At 34.7% G+C, this 24682-nt stretch overlaps 2 long non-coding RNA genes across 3 annotated transcripts in view; one reads left to right on the top strand and one right to left on the bottom strand.

Moving 5' to 3' along the window:
- Positions 1–24682, top strand: part of LOC126740365 (uncharacterized) — a 144181-nt gene that overhangs the window by 103290 nt on the left and 16209 nt on the right. Inside the window, exon 3 of one of the 2 annotated variants that reach the window (XR_007661881.1) lies at positions 2636–2836. The exons of the other annotated variant lie outside the window; for it this stretch is intronic. This is a non-coding gene — a long non-coding RNA (uncharacterized LOC126740365). Of the gene's footprint in view, positions 1–2635; positions 2837–24682 lie in introns of those variants that run through there. 2 annotated transcript variants of the gene reach the window in all.
- On the bottom strand, positions 13408–14175 carry LOC126740367 (uncharacterized). Its single transcript, XR_007661886.1, has 3 exons — positions 14048–14175; positions 13793–13913; positions 13408–13718 (listed from the first exon to the last, which is right to left on the bottom strand). It is a non-coding gene; the product is annotated as an uncharacterized LOC126740367 (long non-coding RNA).

Below are 24682 nucleotides of genomic sequence, written 5' to 3'. Positions count from 1 at the left end.
GCTTACGGAAAAAAAGGCAATAACACCTATATTTTTACGTTCATTTGTTGGAAAGCAAATATATTCTGGAAAACTATTTTCACCAGATGCCGTTCTACCTAATTCAAATAAAATTTTGCCTCATATTTTAGTTGGCGACGAAGCATTTAGACTTCACAGACACTTATTGAAACCATACAGTAGACCAACTGCAAGATGCGACCAACGAAAAATATTATTTAATTCCCGATTATCAAGAGCAAGGCGAGTGTCTAAGAACAAATGCATTCTCTGACATTCTCATGACTACTCGCCCAAATTTTTAGGATTTTTTTTTTACACCAATTGCAGAAAAATTTGTAATAAACTAGTTATGGTCATATGTTGCTAGCACAATATACTCTGAGATGCTTATTTAGAAAACACAACACGCTCTTACTATGAGTATGATGAGAAGGCCGAAGAGTCTACATCTTTTTGTACTTTACCCAGAACAGGCGGCTTTGCGAATGCTGATGGTCCTAATGTACGAGAGCAGTTTATGATGTTTTATAATGAACAGGGAAAGGTTGATTGGCAAGTAAACCATATTTCGAGAACAAAATCCACATGAAGAAAAAAATTACTTTAGACATAATGCACCTATTGTAGTATGATAGATTATTTTAATAAACATATGCTTATTTCGTTATTACTAGACTTACTTTAGAATTTTACCTATAAAAATTAAATATTAATAGGTGAAATTTAAATTTTATATTTTAGCACAAACTTTTATATGAATTGTAACTCTCAAATACATATTTATTTTACTTACCCGGTTTTCCTAGATTTTTCGCTATTTCTTTCCATATGGCATCTCTAATATTTATATCTTTTAATGCAGCATTATACAAAGCTGTATAGTCTCTTACATTTTCAATGAGCTTTTCATCGTCTTCTGGCGAAAACTTTGAGAAAACCATGACAGATATTGTCACGCGTGCAGCGGCTATACTGCTATCAAAGCAGACAGTCCACATATGCCGACTGACGAACGTCGCCGAAAACGAACGCTCCGCCTTTACTGGAATCGGTCGTAGTACATTGTATTGAAGAAGTGCAAACGGACAAACGTAAGGCCTCTTTCAGACGCGGAATAAACTCCCCGACACGCATTTTTGGCGGGTTTGCCCGTGCCCACTGTAGCTTGCAGACAGCCCACATTTTTGTAAGAGTGACCCGCGGACTTTGCCGCGTCACCAGTGTTGTATATTCATTTATCCAGTATGGATCGAGACAGAATTCGTCTCCTTTATCTCTTGTATCTACGCAAAAAGAAGAGAAATAGTAGACGTGTACTCTGTATTCATCCATTGATTGCTGACAAAACTAAGTTTGGAGCATTTTACACCCTATTGAATGAGCTCAGGAGGATAGCTTAAAATTTTTTAACTACTTTCGTATGTCAGGAATAACCTTTGACGAACTACTTTACGAATTGCATGATAACTTACTTCGAGAGGACACTAAGATGAGGGATTCCATTAAACCAGTGGAGCGGCTTGCTGTGGCCATAATGTAAAGTAAAACAATTCTTTATTTAGTAGTAATTGCTTTATTGTTTCATTATTTCGTTTCAATGCTTACTTTGAGGGGTATCAGATTAGATATGATTAACAGAGGAATGTGAAAAACTTATATCGAGGATGGAACTTTATTTTGATATATCGGAATATACTGAAGGATCTGGTGACTGAGCATTTAGTGATAGTAATGTATGTTGTATTGCTGGCTGCGACGTATTTATGACATTATTGTAGGTTAATGCCAACCGAACATTTTATAACATATTTGGTGCCTGAGACGTTAATGTGTGCGGCCTACTTGATAGGTGACTCCAGTTTGAAAAATTGGTTTGACATGGAACAGGTGCTTGCTCGAAAATGGGCATCACTTGTTTACGAGAGCAAAATGGAAGATTTTCCCGCACGGTTCCTTTCAATATGCTGGATAACATTCAGTACAAAAGACTGAAACTGCAAGATCTCATCTTCACTGAAGTCTTTTAGTGACGGAAGGACTGCTTTCAAAAATGATAAATGGCGGTCTTCTTTTTTGGATAATTCATCGAGGATTTCTCTTTTCTGATCTATTTTTTTTCCTTTTAGGTGCCACTTTAGGTGCCATATTTAGGATTGTTGTTTTGTAGTAGTTTCTGCAGTACCATTTGGATTTTTTTGTCACTCGCAGCGCTTGTCGATGGACCTTCAGTAATCCAGCTGTCGTCATTTTCTCTTGTCTCGTTATCCAGGCTCTCAGGCTTGTTATTAACATCAAAGCTAGACTCAGTTTCCCTTGTGACTAAAGTAGACTTTAAAAAAGAGAGCTGCTCGGAGAAAATGTACTTTTGGCATGTCTTGGCTGCTAAACTGCTCTTTCCTTTCAATTTTTTCAGTGATTTTATGTACTGATCTTTATTATTTTTCCACTTTTTAATAAGCAGTTTTCCTGAAACAAAAGAAAAAATGTTTGTTATAACTAATATGATATACATACATAAAATTACTGTTTCTGTTTATTTCGAATTTTGCAGCTTAAAAAATGCAATACCAATAAAAAAGTAATAAATCATAAATTTTAATCAAAATTAGAGTTTATATATTTTTTATTGCAGGTATCTAGCTAGTGGAAACACTTTCACAGATTTATCCTACAGCTACAGAATTGATATCTCTACTATTTCGGGAATTGTTAAAAGCGTCTGTACCAGCATGTGGACTGTAATGAAAAATGAATGCATTCCACAGCCAACAACCGAAAAACTGAAAGAGATCGCCAATGAGTTTGAAAAGAGGGCCAACTTCCCGCACTGTGTCGATTGCGTTGATGGGAAACACATTCGAGTGATCAAACCTTAGCACACTGGATCACTGTGCTTTAACTACAAGGAATATTTTCCTATTGTCTTGATGGTGATAGGTGACAGTCAATATCGATTTGTCTATGTAGATATTGGCTCCTATGGAAAAGAAAGTGATCCTACTGTATTCAGTAACTCATCTTTTTGGAGGGCAATTACGAGCAGAAAGCTAAATCTACCGAATCCCGAACCTCTACCAAATGAGCAACAAGATATAATTCCATATGTTTTAGTAGGCGAAGAGGCTTTTGGTTTGCATTATCATCTAATGCGCCCCTTTCGAGGAAATATGTTAAGTGTCAAAAAACCTATATACAATCACCGTTTGTGCAGAGAAAGAAGGTTCGTAGAGTGTACCTTCGGTATTCTTTCAAATAAATGGAGAATTTTTCATCGACCACTTAATGTCGTTTATTTTTGGAGATGGCAACATTAATCACTCAGGCATGCTGTGTGCTTCATAATTTCATTAGAGACATAGATGGCTACGTATTCCAAGATACTTTCACTATTACAGGATTCCAAGATAGCCCTAAACAACCGCAAATGCAGCGTGGGAACTTGCAGGCGAAAAATGTACGTGAAAAATTTGCTGAATACTTCATGAGTAGCGAAGGATCAGTACCATGGCAAACGAACAAGATATAAATACCTATCTACATATAAATGTTTAATTACTTCACGCTGTTATTAGACCGAAATAAACATACTAAAAAAGTTTACCTGTATAATATTACTATAATATACCTACTACATACCTAATCATTTGACTTTAATTTGATTTGAAACTAGGACACCATTGAAAACCTTTAAACAAGATATGGAATGTTAAAGTATACAACTTTCTTAAACGGATATTTAAAGTTCAAATAATTTTTAAAACTTGCATGCCCCTTAGAATATTTTGATGTCTTTAATGCTAATAATAATATGAAATATTATAACTTACCATATTTGTTTTTATCTAAATCTGAAAAGATTTCCAATTCTGAATTTAAAGCCACGCATATTTCACTCCACGCTTCTGTTGTGCACGTTCTTGATTTATATTCTATTGACTTATCCCACAGTATCGGTCGTTCTTGAACTAAGGATATTAACAATTCCGGGTCAATCTCTCCATTCATGTTTATCAAAGGACGGCCCAGCGTCTAAATGAAACTAAAACCTACAAATAAATAGATAGGCGCGGACCGATCTTCGCGACGTGTGAAGATACGCTTTTATTCGTATGTATCATACATACAAACGCGGGTGCGCGGACTGAAGGGAACCCGCGTGCATTTTGTCCGCGTACGGGTGTCACCCGCTACTCGTTTCGTGTGAAACATTACATTAAGTAATAGTTGCTAGTTGTTAGTTGAGCGGACCCGCGCAAAGATGCGGGCGCGGGATTGACCCGCTTCGTCTGAAAGAGGCCTAACGTCTGTCCGTCGCGGGCTTACGCTTCAACAGGAACCAGACCATTAAGGCTGAAACAGACTGTTATCACGTCACGTGAGCTCACGTGCTATTACGTTGGCATGATTCAACCGTGATAGCATGCTTAGAAATACACTGCTATCATGCACGTACAAAATTAATCGGAGAACTGGGACAGTTTTTCTTTGATTCCAGTTTTTGTTTATGTTGTGTGCTTCTACTGCTTCTTAATTTTTAATTATGGAAAGCGCTAGCTCAGTCAGTTCTTCGGACTGGGAAGAGGAAATAGAAACTGTGGCTGCTTTTATCGTTGTCGAGGAAGAAAATTAAAAAAGGAAGAAAGCATGGGTTCATGATATAAACACTAAAAGAAAACAACTAAGCGAATTTCATCGATTGGTTCAGGAATTAGAAAATGATCTAAAACGTTTTCACATGTATTTTCGAATGACCAAGCAAGAATTTGATTTTTTACATGGACTAATTAAAACTGATATACAAAAACAAAATAATTATAAAAATATTTATATTTATATCATTGATATTCTGTAATGGTATTAACGTATTGTGTAATATAGGGGAAGGAAACCATTTGAAACAATAATTTTCCGCATTCTCTGCTGAATTTGAATAATCGCTTACTTGGCTTAAATTGTCTGAAGGTAGATTAAACGGTTCTAAGCTAGGCGATAGAGATGACAAATATGACTGCTGTGGTATATGTTTGTGTTGGATGGGCGTTGGTCGATGTGAAGTTTAAACAAATGATTGTTCATTGCACTTTATTTCAGCCAATAGCACCGAATTGCTCAATGCAAGCTTAATCCGCGCCTGTTCGCACTTTTGGCAATTGTTTAGTGATTTTAGACATGCTCAGAAAAACATGTCGGTGTCGTCCATAGTTTCTAAAACACTAATCACTTTAGGTACTTTATTTGTTTCCTTGGTCTTTTCCTCATATTGGCGTTTTCTTAAAGAAGCACTTTTCTTTAAAATTCGAACCATTTCTTGTGTAGGAGTATCAGTTCGTTGTTTTTTATTGTTGTTTTGTGAGAGTTTTACTTCTTTGGAACGTTTTTTAACGGATTCTCCTTCAGCTGCTTTTTCATCACCAGCTAGGTTGTCCTGATCGCCTCTTTCCTTCTCTGCATCTAAATCGATATGACGGTCCGACTGACCAGATATACTTCCCTCTGCTCCTGACCCTTTGAACAGATCTTCTGGCTCAGTTATTAAACTGACAGATGCCTGAGATTCGTTTAAATTGCTGTATGTCCTGAAATAGAAGCATATCGTGTAAAATCGAAACGTGTGGTTTCTATCTAATGATTTTATACTTACTTTCGAGTTTCTAAAAAAGGTGTAATGAAGGACATTTGTTGCTCATATTTCCAGAGTGGTTTCTTTTTGAAAGCCATGCCAGTTTTCGTTTCATCCCGCCGTCTATTTCTTGCATTACAAAAAGATCTTCTTAGATTGTCCCACCGTTCTTTAGCTTTATTCCCTGAAAAACAAAAAATGTAAACACTACAAATAATATTTATACAGTTCTTTTTGTTTCAGATTTTTGGCGACAGGATATTTTTTTAGAAGTATTGGCTTCAATTATAGACTGCGATTTAGTACTGTACGAGAAATTGTGAATGAAGTTTGTACTGCTATATGGAAAAGGCTGGGACCAATTGTAATGCCGCCACCCACAGAAGAAACGTGGAAAAGTGTTGCAGCGAAATACAAAATAAATGTGGAATTTTCCAAATTGCATTGGATTCATCGATGGCAAGCACATTAATATCCAGTGCCCTATTAATGCCGGATCTACATATTACAACTATAAGGGAAGGCATTTTATTGTATTATTAGCATTAGTTGATGCCGATTATAAGTTTATAGCCATCGATATTGGCCCCTATGGCAGGAACAGTGACAGTGGGATTTTTTCTAATTCAGCAATTGGTATAAAATTACAGAATAAAACGTTCAATGTGCCAGAATCGACACCTCTAGTAGAAAATGGGCAACCACAACTATATGTTCATTTGGCACTCTAGCTGCATGATGGAGATGTTTCCGGAGGTACTTAGAAGTGCAACCAGAATTTGTAGATAAAATCGTCCTTGCATCGTGTTGCCTGCATAACATGTTATGCGCAGACAATGAATTTGAAGCAGATATTGAATCACTTCGACTTTCCGATTCAGCTTTATTGAATTTGGATCCTCTAAGAAGAAATAGCACTCGCGAGGCTTTTCAAGTTCGAGACAATTTTAAAGAATATTTCAATTCTGGTAGTGTTGTTTGGCAAATTAATAGTATTCGTAAAGGAACAATTCATACATAATAACTGTAAATTTTACAAATTTTGTTTGACACATTTTAGATATTTAATAAATAACCCAAATGTTTTACAGTAATTTTAATTTAGATATTTTCTTTAAACCTTTTAAGTTAATATAAAGAATGAATCATACATTATTGGTATTTTAATTTTTTTTTTAAATCATTAAAATTACAGCAAAAACCGGTAAAATAATGTGCTTACCTGGTATTTCTAACTCCCTTCCAATTTCCTTCCAAGCTGCTTGGCGAATATATTGATCGCGATATTCAGACAATCCATGATTGTATAACACAGCATATTCTCTCACTTTTTCTATCAAAATCTTATCCATTTTTATATAAAAACAACAATTTGGAGCAAAACCGGCTAAGCGTGTGAGCTGACACGAGACGAAAATGTGTGGATTTGCAGAAAATAAGCGCATGCTAGCACGCGTGCTGTCGGCGATGTAACGTGATACGCATGAGGTGACTTCAGTGTGATTCTGATGCATTAAAATACTATGTAAAACGGCGCTCGAATCACGTCGCCGAATCACGTGAGCTCGCACCCAGCTCATCTTGGTTTTCCCGGTGAACTACCGCGAGAGTATGAAAAATATCTTCCCGGCTAAAAATAAAATTGTCTTGACAAATCGGCCTATGAATTATTATATGCCTCTTTATTTTTGTTCTCGGTTTATAATATAGTTATTTTTTACGAAAAAAAATGTGTTTAATTTAGAAAATGCTTTATACTTCTAATAGCAAAAACCTAACGTAAAATTATTTTTCTTTAGTATTAGTTATGACCTAACGGAAACCCACCTTAAGAAAAAGTAATTTTTGCACTAAGCTAGCTAGTCTTATTAGACGATATGAAGCTGTCATCTTGCAAAGCCTCGGGGTATTATCACCGCTACATCCACCGCAAAAGCTCGCTTACCGTTGAGAGGAAACGGCGCTGCGCCAAAGACAAATTAGAAAACTTTATGAATAATAGATTTGTCTTATTAACAGAGGGTGAAGTTTACGACAGATTAATAGTGCCGGGGTGACTACGAAATTGTGTATGTTTTATTCAGGAAGGTGTATCGCGAAGAAATTGGAAACGTAAAGTGACAAAAGGTAAAAGAAATTTTCATTTTGCTTGTTTTAGGGGAGCAGATCTTACGTCAAATTGAATTTTTAAAGAAAATAATGTTTATAAAGTAGATCGATAAAAGTAGCTGGCTGATAATTATAATAATATGCTAGGGATTTAAGATCAATACACACAATTATATTTAATTAAAAATTTAGCAATGAAAATCATAAAAATAGCTTCGAAATTTTAAAAATTAAGAAGCGCCTACAATATGCTCTAGTTTAATACGAAAATAAATGTATTCTATTTATTTTACTATATTGTAAGTGTGGAATATGCAAGATTCTACACAAACTAATAATTTGTATTAAATACAATTGGCACAATAGGCATATATTCTTCACCCTTATCTGATATACCGACACCTGCGGTGTAGTTTTCTTCTATCAATTTCTTATTTTGGAAGTCCAACTTGGTCTTAACAGGTAAAATAAGTTATACGAACTACGTTATAAGTTCATAGCAATATATAAATATACATAGTTCATAACTCGTTGTTACAAATGCAATAAATTGGATCACTCTAGTAGGTACTATAAAAATAGTATTAGTTCTCCATTATGTGCAGGGTCATGTGACCTTAGAACTGCAAATCTGCTTCTGATATCTAAATTTAAGTTGGGCATCAATACTAATAATGCTAAGAGGGTTTACAACGAGAATCGATAAGTATGTTTATAAACAAAACCCCCCTTTACGCTGTGACATGTTGAACTCAAACAAAGTTGTTATTTACTTATTCTAGCCTTTCAATGTTCTAAGGTCATATTAATTTAATATCACCTTTTCTAAATGTTTCGAACGAGTGCTGCATTCTGTTTTACATCACTTACTGAAAAATTTTATTCATACTAAACACCAAAGCTTTGGTGTTTGGAAGTAGATCTACAATAACAAACCTGTACTCTAATGGAATTTATTTCGGAATCAATAAACGCTTTCAAATTTCAAAAGTTGACGTAAGCTATACCGACTTTCCTAAAGCCTTTGATAGACTTGATCATGGTATTCTCTATACGTTTGATTTAAAGTTTCATCCTTTTTATCAACGCTCTTAACATTTAGAATGCTTTGATTGGAGTTCTGCAAAGATTGTTGCCATGCCATGCCATGCTGTTGCATTGCCATGCCATTTCATGTATCAATAAAATATCTAATAAGCTTACTGTAAAAAGTGTAAAAATTATATGAGGATGATACAAAACTCTATTATAAAATTGACAATCTTGAGGATTGCAGTCTCCTTCAAAATGACCTAGACATACTCAATACTTTGTGCAAAAACAACAGCTTGAATATAAACGCACCCAAGTGTAATGTTGTCTCTTAAAGTTAGCTTAAAGAAGAACTTACATCTTTGCGATTATACCATTAATAATGTCAATGTTCCACATCAACAGTTTTTAAAGACGTCGGTCGTAATTTTTGACAATTCTCTTTCAATCACAATATCGTCGGCCTCATATGAATTTTGCGTCCAAAAATGAATGTTTGAATGAAATGTTTGAAGTCCAAAAATGTAAATTTTACAGTAGGCGAAAAAAATAGTTATTGACTAACAGTAATGTAACTTCAAAGACTTTTTTTAAATTATGTTTTGTTTTATGAAAAATAATTTTCTTTTTTATTTAAACAAGTTAAAGGACTTAGGCAGGAATCAAATGAAAACTCATCGCATTTTAGACCTACGCATATTTCATATTAAAAATACAACTATTATAATTGTTAATAATTATTTTATTGTTTATTAGATGCTTGTAAAAAACATTAAAAATAAAAAATATTAAGTACTTACATTCTTAGAAAAACATTACATGTTATACAAACCCTTAGGATTCATGTTCAAGATTATCATAGAAAAATTGGTAATCTGGTTCCATAGTACTTTTTAGTGATTGAAGGTGTTCAAACTTTTCCCTTTTAATTTTTGATTTACCTTGATAGAGTTTTGGTAGCTTTTCCATGGGTATACTCAAGCATTTTTTATTAAATCTGATTGGAAGGATTTGAAACTCACCAGAATGCCTAATCTTATATTCAATGGATCCGTTTGAATTATATTTAAGAGCTCTAATATCTTGTATAGTAGGGTCACCAGTTTAACGTCCAGGTCGAATTGAATTAAAAAAGTTAATTATAGAAAAATCTTCAAAATAATCACGATTCAAATATTGAACATAATAAGGTCTTGGGTTTTTTTCTCGCAACTTTTATCAAATTTACGTAATCGGCAGGTACGTTTATTACCCTGCCTGTAATCTTTCTTTCAATTGTGGAAAGCACAGAATCGCATTCCATTTGTGTATGACCCTTCTCTAAGTATTTTTGAATAACACATACTTTTTTTTCCATTGAAAAATTTAATAGGACGTTAGACAAAGTGGAATTGCGATTCTGTGCACCACAACCGTCACTGTAAAGAATAATATTTTTGGTATTTGGATCAATAGTTGGTAAAACCATGGTATCTAAGAAGGTACAAATCATCGAGACAAAACAGTTTGCCTTTAACTCCCCTTCCCCTTCGTGCCACAGAAAACAGTAACCATCCTTTGTATGTGGATTAAAAATAGTAAAATTGTGCAGAGTCAATTTAGTTTTGTAGGGCAGAAACGTTTGACTGTGGACACAGTAAAACAGATTGGAGATCCATGGTAAACACTTCATGGGGTGACTGCTTGTCCTTTTCTTTTTCATTTCTTGCCGCCTCCTTTTTTTTATATGTGCTTCATGAAGTAGATCGGAAACATTTTGTGTTCGGTGTCCTACACAAATATCACATTCGTCCTTTTTGGTCCTGAAGAGAGATAAATTTAGTTCTTCAAAAATATATTTAAATAGGGTTAATCTATTTTTTTATTAGTTAACCAAACATTTTTATAAAAATCATAGTGTTCAGTTTTGTTTTTCCAGCGGGGTTCTAGGTATAGATTTGAAGACGATTTGCGGCAGTAATGAAATTCTAGCTTTGGTAAATTTTTAAGAAAATCTTAATTTTTAATCTTAATATTCAAGAAAATGTTTTTGGTCCCAGTCTTTAGTTTCAGTTTCTACATTATTACATTTTTTATTTTTTGGTCAATTAAAGCTTTTATTTAACCAGTGAGTAATAGTTCTCATGGATACACCAAGTGTGTTGCAAAACATCATTTTGCATACTCTAACTCTCTCTTTTTTTATGTCAAGAAAGAAAGAATAAGAGCATTTTCTTCTACTTTCTCCTTCGGTTTTTCGTTTCTTTGCCCTTTTGATATTTGAAGAGACCGCTCTTCCTTTGACAAAATTTTTTTTCTCCTCCCATGTATACTTTTAGAATTTCTGAAATATTTTTGTCTTTGTTCGTCATTTAAGAGATAACATTTAAAAATAATTTTCTTCGACCCCTCTTTACATGAACATCTCATTTTTAATTTTCTTTCAGTTCTCTGAACAGAAAATTTGTTATCCTTTCTGCCCATATACGAATCCCCTTCTTGTCTCTTCTTTTTGTTAATGTTGAACTCCCATCCTTGACTATCGCTCAACCTGTTTTTCTTCCTCTTACGCTTTTTGTCTCCATTTTCTGGAATACTCTCCCTTTTACTTAGGTCTTCATCTTTATTTAATCTTGACTCCTCTTTGTTCTCATCATCGACTGTGTCAAAATGGATAGTTAAACTCTAAGAAGTCGTATCCCCAGGTTAGCTAATATTACAGGAGACGTAAAAAATGACATTCCTCAGGAATTTCGTAAAAAATATCGAAATTGTATGAATAGAAATTATCCTTAATCTGTTCGGATATATACAGATCATTTTACTATTTTTTGAGCAACTTGGTATTTTACAGGGTGGGATGCGATAGATTAGAACTTTCGATTTGTGGGTTACGACTTTTTGTGTTTTATTTGGAGTGGTTTACGACTTTTTCACTTTTGTGGTTTTCATGATTGTGTGGATTAGGATATAAATCAAACTATAAATAATTATTATTGCAGGTATCTTTTAAGCTTTATTAATGAGCCGTGTATGGCAAGTTGTCGTAAAAACTATGGACATTTAAATTTAACACAGTTTTTAGTTCTTGTAAATGCTTCCATTTGGTGTGTTAGATTTGGGAGACGTTCAGGAAACAAGGGTTTAAATGTATGATCTTTGGGTAGTGTAGGAAATTTAGCACGTTGAGGCAAAATTTTGTATTCGTCTTCGTAGTTTATTTTATAGTGAATACTTCCGTCCGGTAAATATTTAAGACACCTTAAATCTGATACAGTTGGGTCGCTTTTGATTTTTCCTGGGCGTATAGAGTCAAATCGAATGAGATTCTTATTGTCATATTTAAAAAAAATCATGCAAAAGATACTTTTCGTTAAGTGGAAAAGGGTTTTTTCGAGCCTCTTTTATAATTTATGCATACTGCGATGGCAGGGTAATATCACGACCTTTTAACTTCCTTTCCATAACTGCATGGGTGAAATCGCACTCCATTTGTGTATGTCCCTTTTCAAGGTACTTTTGCTCTATAGAAATTTCATGTTTGGTTGAAAAGAAGCTCAAAGCATTTGATAATACAGTGTTGCGGTTTTGATAACCACAGCTATTGGAAAATATTATTATGTTCTTTTTTTCGGCCAAACAATGTTCTTCAAGATGGTGTATACTGCAGGAAGTGAATACATATGCTTGTAAGTCAAATCTTGTAAATATTTTTGTGTATAGTCAAAAATTGTTAATATGTGTACTTGTAATCTAGTCTTGTAATACACTTTGCTGCCCTGAATAACAGGGCATAACTTAACAGACTGTACATTCATGGTAAAAACATAATGCATCCCATTGACAGCTTCTTTTTTATCATTAGTTTTTTCCTCCTGAGCAAGGGTCTTCTTTTTCAAATGATTTTGGTATTCCTCTTCAGTTAGTTGCTTAGATTTGTATTGTAGACAAGTGTCGCACTGATCTTTTTTTGGTTTGTGTAGTGCTAAATTTTTACTCTCAAAAACTGTGTTAAAAGTCGTAATGGAAACTGTTTTTTTTTCGTCATCTTTACATTTCTGTTTATAAACTTCATAGACTTCCATTTTTGTCATAAAGGGATGTTCAAAATACAGCTTTTTAGAATCCTTGCGGCAATAGTGTGATTCTAATTTTGGTAGAAGGTCAAAGAATGATTTTAGATGATTTACTTGATCACCAGTTTTCTCAAAAAAATCAGAGCGACTTCGTTTAACACTTTTTCTTTGATTCCCAATATCTTCTCTTTCTACTAAGCCATGATTTTCACTTGTAAGTACCCAGTTCTGTACCATTTTTCGTTTAAGCCTAGAGTTTCCAAAAACATTTTTTTACATACCTGAAGGTTTGTATTCTGTAGTCTTAAGTGGTAACTATAGGTTCCTTGCCTTCTAGAGGGCCCCTGAACATAACATCTCTTTTTTGGCTGATATAAAACCAAATTAATTACGTACACTTTTTTCTGTTCCCAGGTCATTTCCCAGAATAACTTAAGTATTTCTTTACATTTTGCAGAAGTAGACTTTTCGCAGTTTTTTTTTGAGGAGTTTTTACAGAAAACCTCATTTCCACAGCCATCTTTTCTTTTTCGCGATGTGCTTAAAATGTTTTGATGTACAGTCCCATTGTTACGGGAGTACCCCAAGTATTCTTTTCCCAACAATCTTTGTTTTTTGCTTTTATTCTTTGCCCATTCCTCAGGTGCTGCTTTAATTTCGTCTAACTCTTTTTTTTGTCCCTTTCTTGTTACTGCAATTACTGGCTTGGCTGTATCCACTGGCTCAGCTAAAGATGGTGCATTGTCAGATTGGCAATCTGAGTTTTCAACTTCGTAGTCTGGGTCATCTTTATTCAACGAATCATTAATTTTTGAATGGTCTTCAGGATGCTCGTTGTGCTGATTCATTTGATTCAGTTGATTGACTATTTGATTCAGAGTTTTCTTCAGGAGCAGGAACTAAAAATAATATTTTGTGTTATTTTGCGTACATAATTACTGTCTTTGCATTGCAAAATATTTAAAAATTATACCTGTATAATCATTTTCAGAACCAATCATTGCCATCACCAACCATTTCGTTATTGTTTTTAGGGCAACTACCATAAATGGTATTTTCCGTCATTGTCTCATTTAGTTCGGCAAATAATAGTTCTGAAAAATATAGGTAATTTAATTTAAAATGTAGACGCTCACTTTTTATACGTTCATAAAGCAAGTAATAATATCAAGTTAAATGGTATTAAAATTTCATGCAGGTAAAAATTTGTTACAAATTAAAGACGTACCTGAATCATTCTGGCTGCCAATCGTCGCCATTGCATCTTTCATGCAATCAAGACCGAGATCCAGACTCACCAGTCCATTGTCTACCACTACTTTGCATTCGTATTCTACGTTGTTTTGTAGGTTTTGCAGAAATACTGCTTCTAACATCTTTCTACCTTGACTACCCATCTAATAAGAAGTTGACTATAGTTTATCTTATAATTTTGATTGATAATTACCCAAATTATCAATCAATGGTTCTAAATTATATTACGTTACTTCTTAAATTAAGTTATTTTGGCTATATAAACCCAACATAAAAAGAAAAAAAGAAAATTACCCTAGTTCAAAATAGTCGGATAATCAAGTTTTTCGTTTTAGATGAATAATTCTAATATGTCGTGTAAACAAAGCTGCAAACATTACCTTTATTTCATAAGTTTTTTGTATTAAATCATTTATATTTAATTATTTTCAAGATAACTAATTATTTTTAGACATAATTGCACAGTTTTGAGGCAAAAAACTTACATTTTAAGAGTTTTTCAACCAAAAAATCATAGAAACATCACTACACGACGTTCATGCACCGGCTCTCCCACGAGGATATTGCAGGATACGACAAGTTGCTTTTACCTATTCAACCAATGGTGATACGACAATATTTAAAATTTGAATTCCTCAATTCCTATTGGTTAGTGGTTTACGAGTTTTTAGAATTAGGTGGTAAACGTTGTATTGGTTTAAACCCGCGCAAAACACCAAAACCTAAAAAAGTGTGGTTTATGACCTGTTAAAATTTAGCCATCGATTTGTTCAAAATCACTTAAATTTCTCATTTCATTTGCATAGATCTTTTTTTAGAAATATTTTTAAAACTTGTGGTACTTGTGTTTTCTAGATTTTTTTGGTCGCTAGTCCGAACATTTTTATTATTGGTTAGATTTGTGCCCGTATAACTAGCCTCTTCGAAAGTTATATCGGCGTTGTTTATGGTATCCAAGTCAATAAAGGCATCTAAAGTATCAGTATTATCCAGTGATATCATTTTCTTGACAAAATCCTCATTGCCGGTCAAGTTGGAGTCAGTATTTTCTTTTCTACTAAATGCGGATCAAACAACAAGCAATGGTTCAACCTGAATTGCAAAAAGGCAGTAAACACTAAAAACGCAGCATATCGCAAATGGCGTTAACATCCTTCCATCGAAAATCGGAGGAACTTTTTAGCCTCCAGAAATAGCTGCGAGCGAATTATTGATGAATGCAAAGAGAGTCACAACAACAGGATCAAAAACAAACTGCTAAACTGCCCAAATGGAACAAGATCTTTCTGGTCGGTATCGAAAGCCGTTAGTCAAGGATTTGCTCGGCCTTGCCACCCCTAATAGCAGATGATGGTTCTATCGCGGTAACAGCAAGGGAAAAAGCCAACTTACTGGGTAAACTCTTCGCGTCTAATTCTACTCTGCACTCGCAAGGCAAAACATCGCCATATTTGCCAAGGGTGAATTCATCGATGGGAGAAATTTCGTTTCCCCAACGAATTAGAAATAAAATTCTTAAAAGCGTAGATACCAACAAAGCTTCTGGACCCGATGGAATTCCAGCCCTAATACTAAAACGTTGTGCAGACGAATTGACTCCTCCCTTATGTAGACTATTCACGGCATCGTATAAGCAGGGCCAATTTCCAACAAACTGGAAAACTGCTCGAGTGCAAGCTGTACCCAAAAAGGGTAAGAAGACGATGCCCTCCAATTACCGCCCGATTGCACTAGTTTCAGTGATATCGAAGATTATGGAGAATGCAATATTTACGATGAAGACTAGCCTTGGTGGCCCGGAGCTGGTTATGACAGGGAAAACATTGCCAATGAAATCATCTTTACATCTTCTAGGAGTCGAGGTCACCAACAGTGTGTCCTGGCATGACCACGTTGCCGAGGTCGCCAGGGCGGCTTCCAAAAAACTCGGAGTGCTTTTCAAAATGAAAAAACTGTATACACCAGAACAGCTGCTGACTCTTTATAAGGCTCAAATAAGCCCTTCCCTCGAGTATTGCTCGCATGTCTGGAGCTCTGCACCCAAGCATAGTTTAAACCTGCTGGATTCTATACAGAAGAAAGATATTCGTCTTATCAACAAACCAGAACTGACAAAGAGTCCGGATAGCCTGGAGCACAGGAGAAAGGTGGTTGATCTCTGTTTATTCTACCGTTATTATCACGGTAAGTGCTCCTCTCAGCTGGCAGGCCTGATTCCACCCAGGGCTGTTCCGGCAAGAAGGACGCGTCTAGCAGTTGCGGCTCATCAACATCGAGTCCACCTGCCTACCCCAAGGACGTCGCTGTATCGGGACTCATTCATCTGGAGAACATCTTCTTTGTGGAACGGGCTTCCACCTCACATATTTCCCGACGCATAAAACCTACAGCGATTCAAGATAAATGCCCACAAATATCTTCGCGCAAGCACCACTCCAAGAGTGACATAGGACTTTCCTCTTGTGCTTGTGTTTACCATAAAAAAAAAAAAAAAAAAAAAAAAAAATTAAAACATTCATATATATCAGATGTATACTCGAATAGGCTTCTTAAATATGGTCCCCCATTATCAAAAGCATATTAATGATATTGAAAATATTTAAAAAAGGTTTCTGAAATTTCTATGGTTCAAGTGCGACGAAGTGTACCCGGAAATTGGTTTTCAATACACATAACTATTGGAAAGATTTTCGTTTCGTAACCTAGAGAAAAGGCCGACATTTTCTGATTTACAGTTTTTACATAAATTGATTCTACTTTTTAAAATAACTTAATTGATTTGCCGGGAATGTTAGAATAACTTAATTTTCATTTGCTTTGCATATCAGTTCTATAAACGTTTTACTTACGTAAAACTCTCTTTTTATCGTAAAATATTGGATATTTTTTTTTAATTTATTAAAACGGCATGGCACAAAACATTAAGGATACTATACCAGAAATTAGGGCTTATTTTTTAATAGTATCAGACATCTGACAAACATATTTTATAAGAATATGGCACACTCTTATAAAAAAAGCAAATTAACACTTGATCAGTAGATCACTAAATGATTTAGTACAATATAGTTTTTATAAAATAACTGCTTTTTTCGTTACCTAAATTAATTGGTCTGTAAACGCCTCAGTGACAAGTAGTGTCTGTGGTTAAAGTCTGTATTGTTGTAATAGGCGGTTTATGCACTAGTGTCACCGTTAGCTGGTTTGTTTGTTTATTTGTTGAAGACTGGGTACCTGGCCGATACCTAGTCAGTTGTTGTGGAGTGTCGACATCAACAAGACATCAGTAGTTAATTATTGTGCATTCTCTAATACATGATTAAGGTCGGCTGACGTCATAAAACTGAAGGCTGTTAGTCTTAGTGTGGGAATAATGTATGTGTAGTGCATTATTCTGATAAATCGCCTTAATAAATACATCTTATCTTTTCATTACATATTTACGTTCAAAAAGTTAAGTCGCGTCATTAGATATGTCTCGTAGTTAAGATATGTCGCGTCATCTCTGATCTTCATTCTCTATTGTGAAATGTATAACTTAGTTATTATAGTTTATAATCTCAGTTTCTGTATGTATCTTGTTTTGATATAGATAAGCAAATTTATCTTGATTTGATGTTCTATGGTTTTCTTTAATGTTTTATTGATATCCTAACCGACTAACAAGATTAGATTACCTAGTTATAGAAAATAGTACTAGACAATCAGTACAAATCACGTCAATGAAAACTTATACTTTTATTAAAACCTAGAACAAACATGAATAATTTTTTTCCACTGTGTAGACCGTACGACACATATAATTCTGTTCAGGGTTAATGTGACATTTTTAACTATAGTATCGCAGCTATAAAAAAAAACTTTTCCTAATTACAAATGTTGTTGTATTTTAGATAACTGTACTTTTATCTTATTCAAATCTTTTTTTTATTTAGAGCCCTTTTTGGAACCGAGTTTTACCATTATTATTTTCATTGTCTTTTTCCTTCACACTCAATAACTGGATGTACCTAAATCTGTAGAGTGCTGTAAATAAACATATAAATAACTGATAAATTATCCCAAAAACTTTTGCTCTTAAGTTAATAACCAAGCAGCAGACTGTCAATTTAGTACTCATCGGATTCACAAAGCGCCAACAATAAAACGTATTTAATGGCACCGACTGAAAATAGAAACACACCAGAGTAAGTTATATTTACGGCACCGATAGGAGCCAATCTCATAAGACTTTCATTGCCAAACCTAAGGCCTTGTTTACACTAAAATCAATCGTCACTTTATTTGAAACCAGATAAAGATTTTTATGAGCCTCGAATAGAAAGTTTGCCTCTTAAGTATGGGTTTTTTTTTGAAATTCTCTTCTTTATGTCGAATATAAAAGAAAACTTTTCTGGATACGTTTTATGCGTCATTAAAAATGGGTTCACATGTTTGCGAATATATAGAACTACAGAGTGTAATATATATACAGTGCTTTTCTTTGAAGTCCCCCCCCCCCCCCATTTATTTTTTGAACGGGTCAAAAAAATTTTTTGAAACTTGGCATAAGTAAATTGGTCTATAGATACTATTTTTCACTGTAAACTAGGTAGTTGTAAATTCCAAGATGGCGGCTGGGCGACATCTTGAGAAAAAATTTTAAATAGAAAGGGGGGTCGTGTGGTACCTCATTTTAAAGGTCTCAATGAGTACTTTATAACCCTGAAATATTAGACCCATATCTTAACTCGTTTCAAAATGGCGGCCTAATAAAAAAGTATTTTTTTTTATTTTAACGTTTCACATTTTTATGATTTTTGAATAGGTAAAAATCAGTGTACGAAAATAAATGCATCACTATTTTATTTTGACATAAAAACGACAGTTCCAAATGTCAAAATAACACATAAGCGCCATCTTGACGATCAGGAAAACGTTCGTTGAAAACCCTTTCAATCTCATGAAAATTACGCGTTGCTCCATAAATAAAAATTGCTTCTACTTTTTCCTCCAATGGACGAGAATTAACCATTTTGAAAAAAACAATAAATTCAAACTGCCAAACACACTAAACAATATCTAACAATGACCGATACAAGAGTAATTTACCGGTTAAGGAAAAATATCTTAAAATTTTTTTCGAGTTTTTTTAATAGCTATTTGGTTTTTGGAATGTCTAAATAATGTTCAATAACCTTTAACGTGAAATGTGACATACGAGAGCGGTTCAGTAAGTCTTTAGAAACCAAAAAGTTAATCTTTAAATCCAAAATTCAAAAATTATAAATTATTTGTATATTATTATTAAAAACGTTAATAAAATCGCAACAGTGTATTTTTTTGGCTGTTACTTTTAGACAGGTCAAAACGGAGTCCACCGAGTCCATGTAATAAATATTAAAAGTACTCAATAAAACCTTTTAAATGAGGTAACACAAGATTTCTATTTAATGCATTAATTCAAGATGGCGCTTATGTGTTATTTTGACATTAAACTGTCGTTTTTATGTCAAAATAAAATAGTGACGCATTTATTTTCGTACACTGATTTTTACCTATTCAAAAATCATAAAAATGTAAAACGTTAAAATAAAAAAAAATACTTTTTTATTAGGCCGCCATTTTGAAACGAGTTAAGATATGGGTCTAATATTTCAGGGTTATAAAGTACTCATTGAGACCTTTAAAATGAGGTACCACACGACCCCCCTTTCTATTTAAATTTTTTTCTCAAGATGTCGCCCAGCCGCCATCTTGGAATTTACAACTACCTAGTTTACAGTGAAAAATAGTATCTATAGACCAATTTACTTATGCCAAGTTTCAAACATTTTTTTTGACCCGTTCAAAAAATAAATGGGGGGGGGGGGGGACTTCAAAGAAAAGCACTGTATCTTCCAAACGTAGGGTTCATTTATGTATACAATATTATGTTGAAGGATTAAGAGATGATGTACTAGAAATAAATACTTGTTTAAAAGAACTAAAAGAACACTCTTTTATTGCTAATCGAATTTAAAAAAAATGTTTAATTGGAAAAAGTTTTTTTCCAGTAGTAGAAGGTCGAACAATCAATCAAAATTAATTACATCAAATAAAAATCATAATAAAATTTAAATTATTAACAGAATAAATCAAATCAGAGTAAAAAGCGTGGGGTTCATTTTACTTTATTTTCATAACTCTTATAGATAGTTGCCAATAGAATAATTGTCATATTTAATATTTCGAGCACCTTACGTTTTTTACTATAATTTGAATTATTCTTTTATTAACTTAAATTTTATTATAATTTTTATTTGAGAAAATTAATTAGGAAGTGTACAGTCTGCCGACCTTTCGGCTGTTTAGTGTATTCCGCTAGTCTACCGACCGCTTTTTTTATTATTGATTCATTCGTTTCATTCATTGACACTCAGTCGCCATAAGTGCACGTCAGTCAGTAAAGCTCATCTATTGAAATACACAGCGTGGAACACTCAATTAGCACAACAACAAGAGAAGACTCAAAAGCAGGAACAGCGGAGAAAAACGTCGACTCGCCCCCCATCGTCAGTGGGGGTACAACCATCGCCGGAAAAAAGAGGAAAAGCAAATGATAGACATGTCCAATGGATACTCTACAGATAGATACACCAAAAGTGAAGACTGAAAGAGAATGACAAGCAAACAAGAGAAAGAGAGGGGCAAGACTTTGGGCGACTCCTCTAAGTTCCTTAAACCTCAATATAAATCCCGTGATCCTAGACTATCCTCCAAAACAACCAAAACCACACCAAACCCCGATCAGAGAGCTGGCAAAGCGCCACCTCAGAGTGCGAAAGACAGGCAAAGCGAGGAGAGAGTACGCAAACTCGAGGAGAAAATTCGGGAACGAGATTTGCAAATTGAGAGAAGTGCTAACGAGATGAATGAGATTAAGCTTAAAAACTCTCAGATCATTGAGAAAATACAACTATTCGAACAGAAGATTAATAAGTTAATCTCAGAGAATCAATCTCTCAATGGGCAGATCTCGGACCTGAAAGGTAAACTCGGGGAGGTGCTGATCCAAAATGAAACCCTTTCCATCCAAACTGAAAGAGAAACTGTCAGATTAGGGGGGTCTGGCTAGTGATAAAAATCAAAAAATACAACACAAAAATAAAAGAACCAGGAAAGACGCGGGCCTGTCTCCGCCTTCACAAGAAGGAGACGAGCCGGCCTCGGAACCGGTTTACCCTGAGATAACCATAAGCAGGAAGTCAGGCCCCTCAACGTCAGCTTCAGATCCTACCAAAAACTCTACTGAAAATCCTTTTCCAAAGTTAAAAAAAAAAATTCACTCTACATGCCCTTAAACAACATCTCCTTGGCGGGAAAGGGGAAGATCACTGATCCCATCACAAATATAAATAAAGTCCCAAAAGTAGTGTTAAGAGACACAAAAAACTGGGCCGCAAAATACAAGCTATTTTGTGAAAAAAAAATTAATATTGTAAAAGTGCAAAAAGACAGACTGGGATTAGCACTCTTCCCCAAAACCCCAAATGACCACCGAGCATTAACAGGTCTTCTCAAGGAGGAGGGAATGGAATTCCATTCCTTTTCTGAGGAGGATAGGAAGCTAAACGTGATATTGAGAGGACTTGATTAAAACTTCAAGTTAGAAGAGGTCGAGGAGGAACTGAGGGCGAAGGGATTTGAGCCGGAGGAACTGGGCTGATTTAAAACTGGCCCAGGCCGAAGAAGATCCACGGATCTCATCAGATTCCTCGTCCCCACAGAACAGGAGAGTGTGTTCGAAATCGACAACATTTTAAAGATTAGGGTCCGCGTTGAGCGCTTAAGGACTCAGACCATTGAAAACAGAAAGCAAATTGGGCAGTGTCATCGCTGCCAGGAATATGGTCATGTCCTGAGTAATTGCAACGCAAAGCCGCGTTGCCACAAGTGCAAGGGCGAACATTTCTATTCAGAATGTCAAAAGAACAGAGCAACCCCGGCTGAGTGTTGCAATTGCGGCGGTGACCATCCGGCGAGCTATTGGCGCTGCCCAAAAAACCCAAACATAATAAAAAACACAAACAATCAAAAAAAAAGTTTCGCTGAGACCTTGAGAACCAACTTGGACTCTAATAACAGAAGGGCGGAGCCAAAGGATGGCAATATATCATCGCACATGAAACGGCCCGATTTGTCGATTAAAAACACAAATCTCCTAAACCTTCTCTTAAGCTTGCCGGACTAGATCTTAGAAAAGAAAATAGATAACCTAATGGCAAAACTTGAGAGGTTAAATTCTAACCCGGCTATCAAGCTATTGCTTGGAGTCGAGGTCTAGTCTCTCGCAGTGTCCGCTTGTTTCCTTCCTAACGTGTTCAAATCCCAATTCCTATCCTTAATAACCATACAAAAATAAACCTATACAAAATCCAATCCGACCGTCAAAAACCTGATCCATCACCAAAAACACCGTAAATGACCGGTTACGTTCACACCTCCGCCCGACCTTTTCTTGCTAGCTAAAAGTTTCGCAATCTGAGGGAGCATGGTCTGTTCTACAGGCTCACGTCCAATACCATCACACCCAGGCCTTATAAATACATGCAGCAATATCCATCCCGACCAGTCGGTTCCTATCTTCCGAGCAAGTCAAAAGTCCAAGCACATTACACATTTTTTTCCCTTGTATAATAAATAACGTTTTTTTGTGTTTCACATTTCAGTACTTTCAAAGAAGGGTGTCCAATGAAACTCCGATTTGCATTATCGGAATGTGGCCAATATCTTGTTGCAGCAGAGGTTTTCCTGCAGCATTCTCATGATGTAACAGAGGCTTTATTTAAGTCTTTTCCAAAACAAAGAAAACTTCAAAGTGATGACGTTGAAGAGGTCCAGAAATTGTTGCAAATGAAATGTAACAAAAAACTGTTAAAAGAATATGTTACCAATAAAACTGGAAAAATTGTTACTTTAAGAGATTTAACAAATGTAAATGGCACAAGGTTAAAAAACACAAAAAAATGATGATTTAGCAGGATTTGCTGATGAGTTAAACAAGAATAAAGACTCCACTGTAGAAATTGTAGTGAATGAAAATAATGAGTTAGTAGGGTTATATTATGCTGACAGAGATATGAGAAGATACTTTGAATTTTACCCTGAATTTCTTCTTTGTGATGCAACGTATAAGTTGAACAATCTAAGAATGCCTCTATATTTACTAATTATTATTGACTGAAATGGACATTGTGAAATAGCGGCCACTTTTTTGATGGCTTCTGAAACAGCTGAAGCAATTAGAAAAATGCTAGAAATTTTTAAGGCATCAAATCCAAATTGGCATATGACCCAAACAATCATGACGGATATAGACATGGCTGAAAGAAAGGCATATTCCGAAGAATTTCCTAATGCCAAACTACTGCTCTGTCTTTTTCATACTCTGAATGCATTTAGAGCTAATATCACAACAGAGGCAATGAGCATATCTGATGCACAAAGACAAGAATGTTTAAATTTTAAAGTTATTTCGCTCCGTTTATAGAATAGCGTCATAGCTCAAAAAACTGCGTTTTGTAGATAAATTATAAAAACAATTTATAATCTAACCTATTATTTATGTGAAAGACCGTCATAACTTGCACTTCATAACATTACCGATAGATGGCACAAGTGTCGTTTTGCACTTCATCAGATTAACTGATCGGTTATGCGGAGTAACGACAGTTCTTACTTAATTCGCAAGAGAGACTGTTCGTTTGATCCTAATTGTGTCCTAATTTTTACGAAAACAATATCATAGAAAAGGATTTATCGCGATTAGAAAAATATAATGACAAAACAAGAATTAGCGACAACTAGGTAGTCGCATTAAATGTCTCAAATTTTACCATCAATGAAATGAAAGAAATAGCAAATTTATATGAATGTTTCTGTTATGTCTGGGATGACACGAATGGCAATCGAGGAGCAAATGAAATAGGATCTTGCTTGCTGAGCTATATAGAACATACATCACAGGCTAGATCCGAATGTGACGATATTGAATTTCTATATATATGTATGCTCTAAGAAAGTATCCTAATATTAGATCCATATGCCATAAATTCCTTGTAACGCGACATACGCAAAATGAGGGGGATTGTGCACATTCCGTAATAGAACGGCAAGTAAAGCGCTACTTAAAATCAAGCCCAATAATTTACCTATCAAGTACATAATTTTAATTCGAACTGCAAAAAAAAGTGGTAAGCCTTTTCAAGTAAAGGAGCTAAGTTTTAAGAATTTTTTTGATTTAAAACATTTAAATGGATGGATTGGAAATTCCATTGGACAGAATAAATTAAGCGACATCAGAATTCTTAAAATTGAAAAAAATTATCGACTTACAATTTTTTATAAACGTCGTATTCTTAGGAAGAATATTCGGAAATGACGATCAAAGCAGTTCGAGGTAAGAGTAACGTAATTCACAGACTCTTAAACCTGCATATAAGTCTAAAATAAAAATTAGTGAACGTAAGCGGTCAGATCTTCAAGATTTAGTAAATGATACAGTCATTCCATCATGTTATGCAGATTTTTACAATAACCTAATACAAAAAAAGACAAAGATTGTTTTTTATTTTAAATTTATTTAAGC

The sequence above is a fragment of the Anthonomus grandis genome, chromosome 9, assembly GCF_022605725.1.
Source record: "Anthonomus grandis grandis chromosome 9, icAntGran1.3, whole genome shotgun sequence".
Taxonomy (NCBI): domain Eukaryota; kingdom Metazoa; phylum Arthropoda; class Insecta; order Coleoptera; family Curculionidae; genus Anthonomus; species Anthonomus grandis.
The sequence above is the reverse complement of the archived record's forward strand: the minus strand, read 5'-3'. Positions and strand labels throughout refer to the sequence as shown.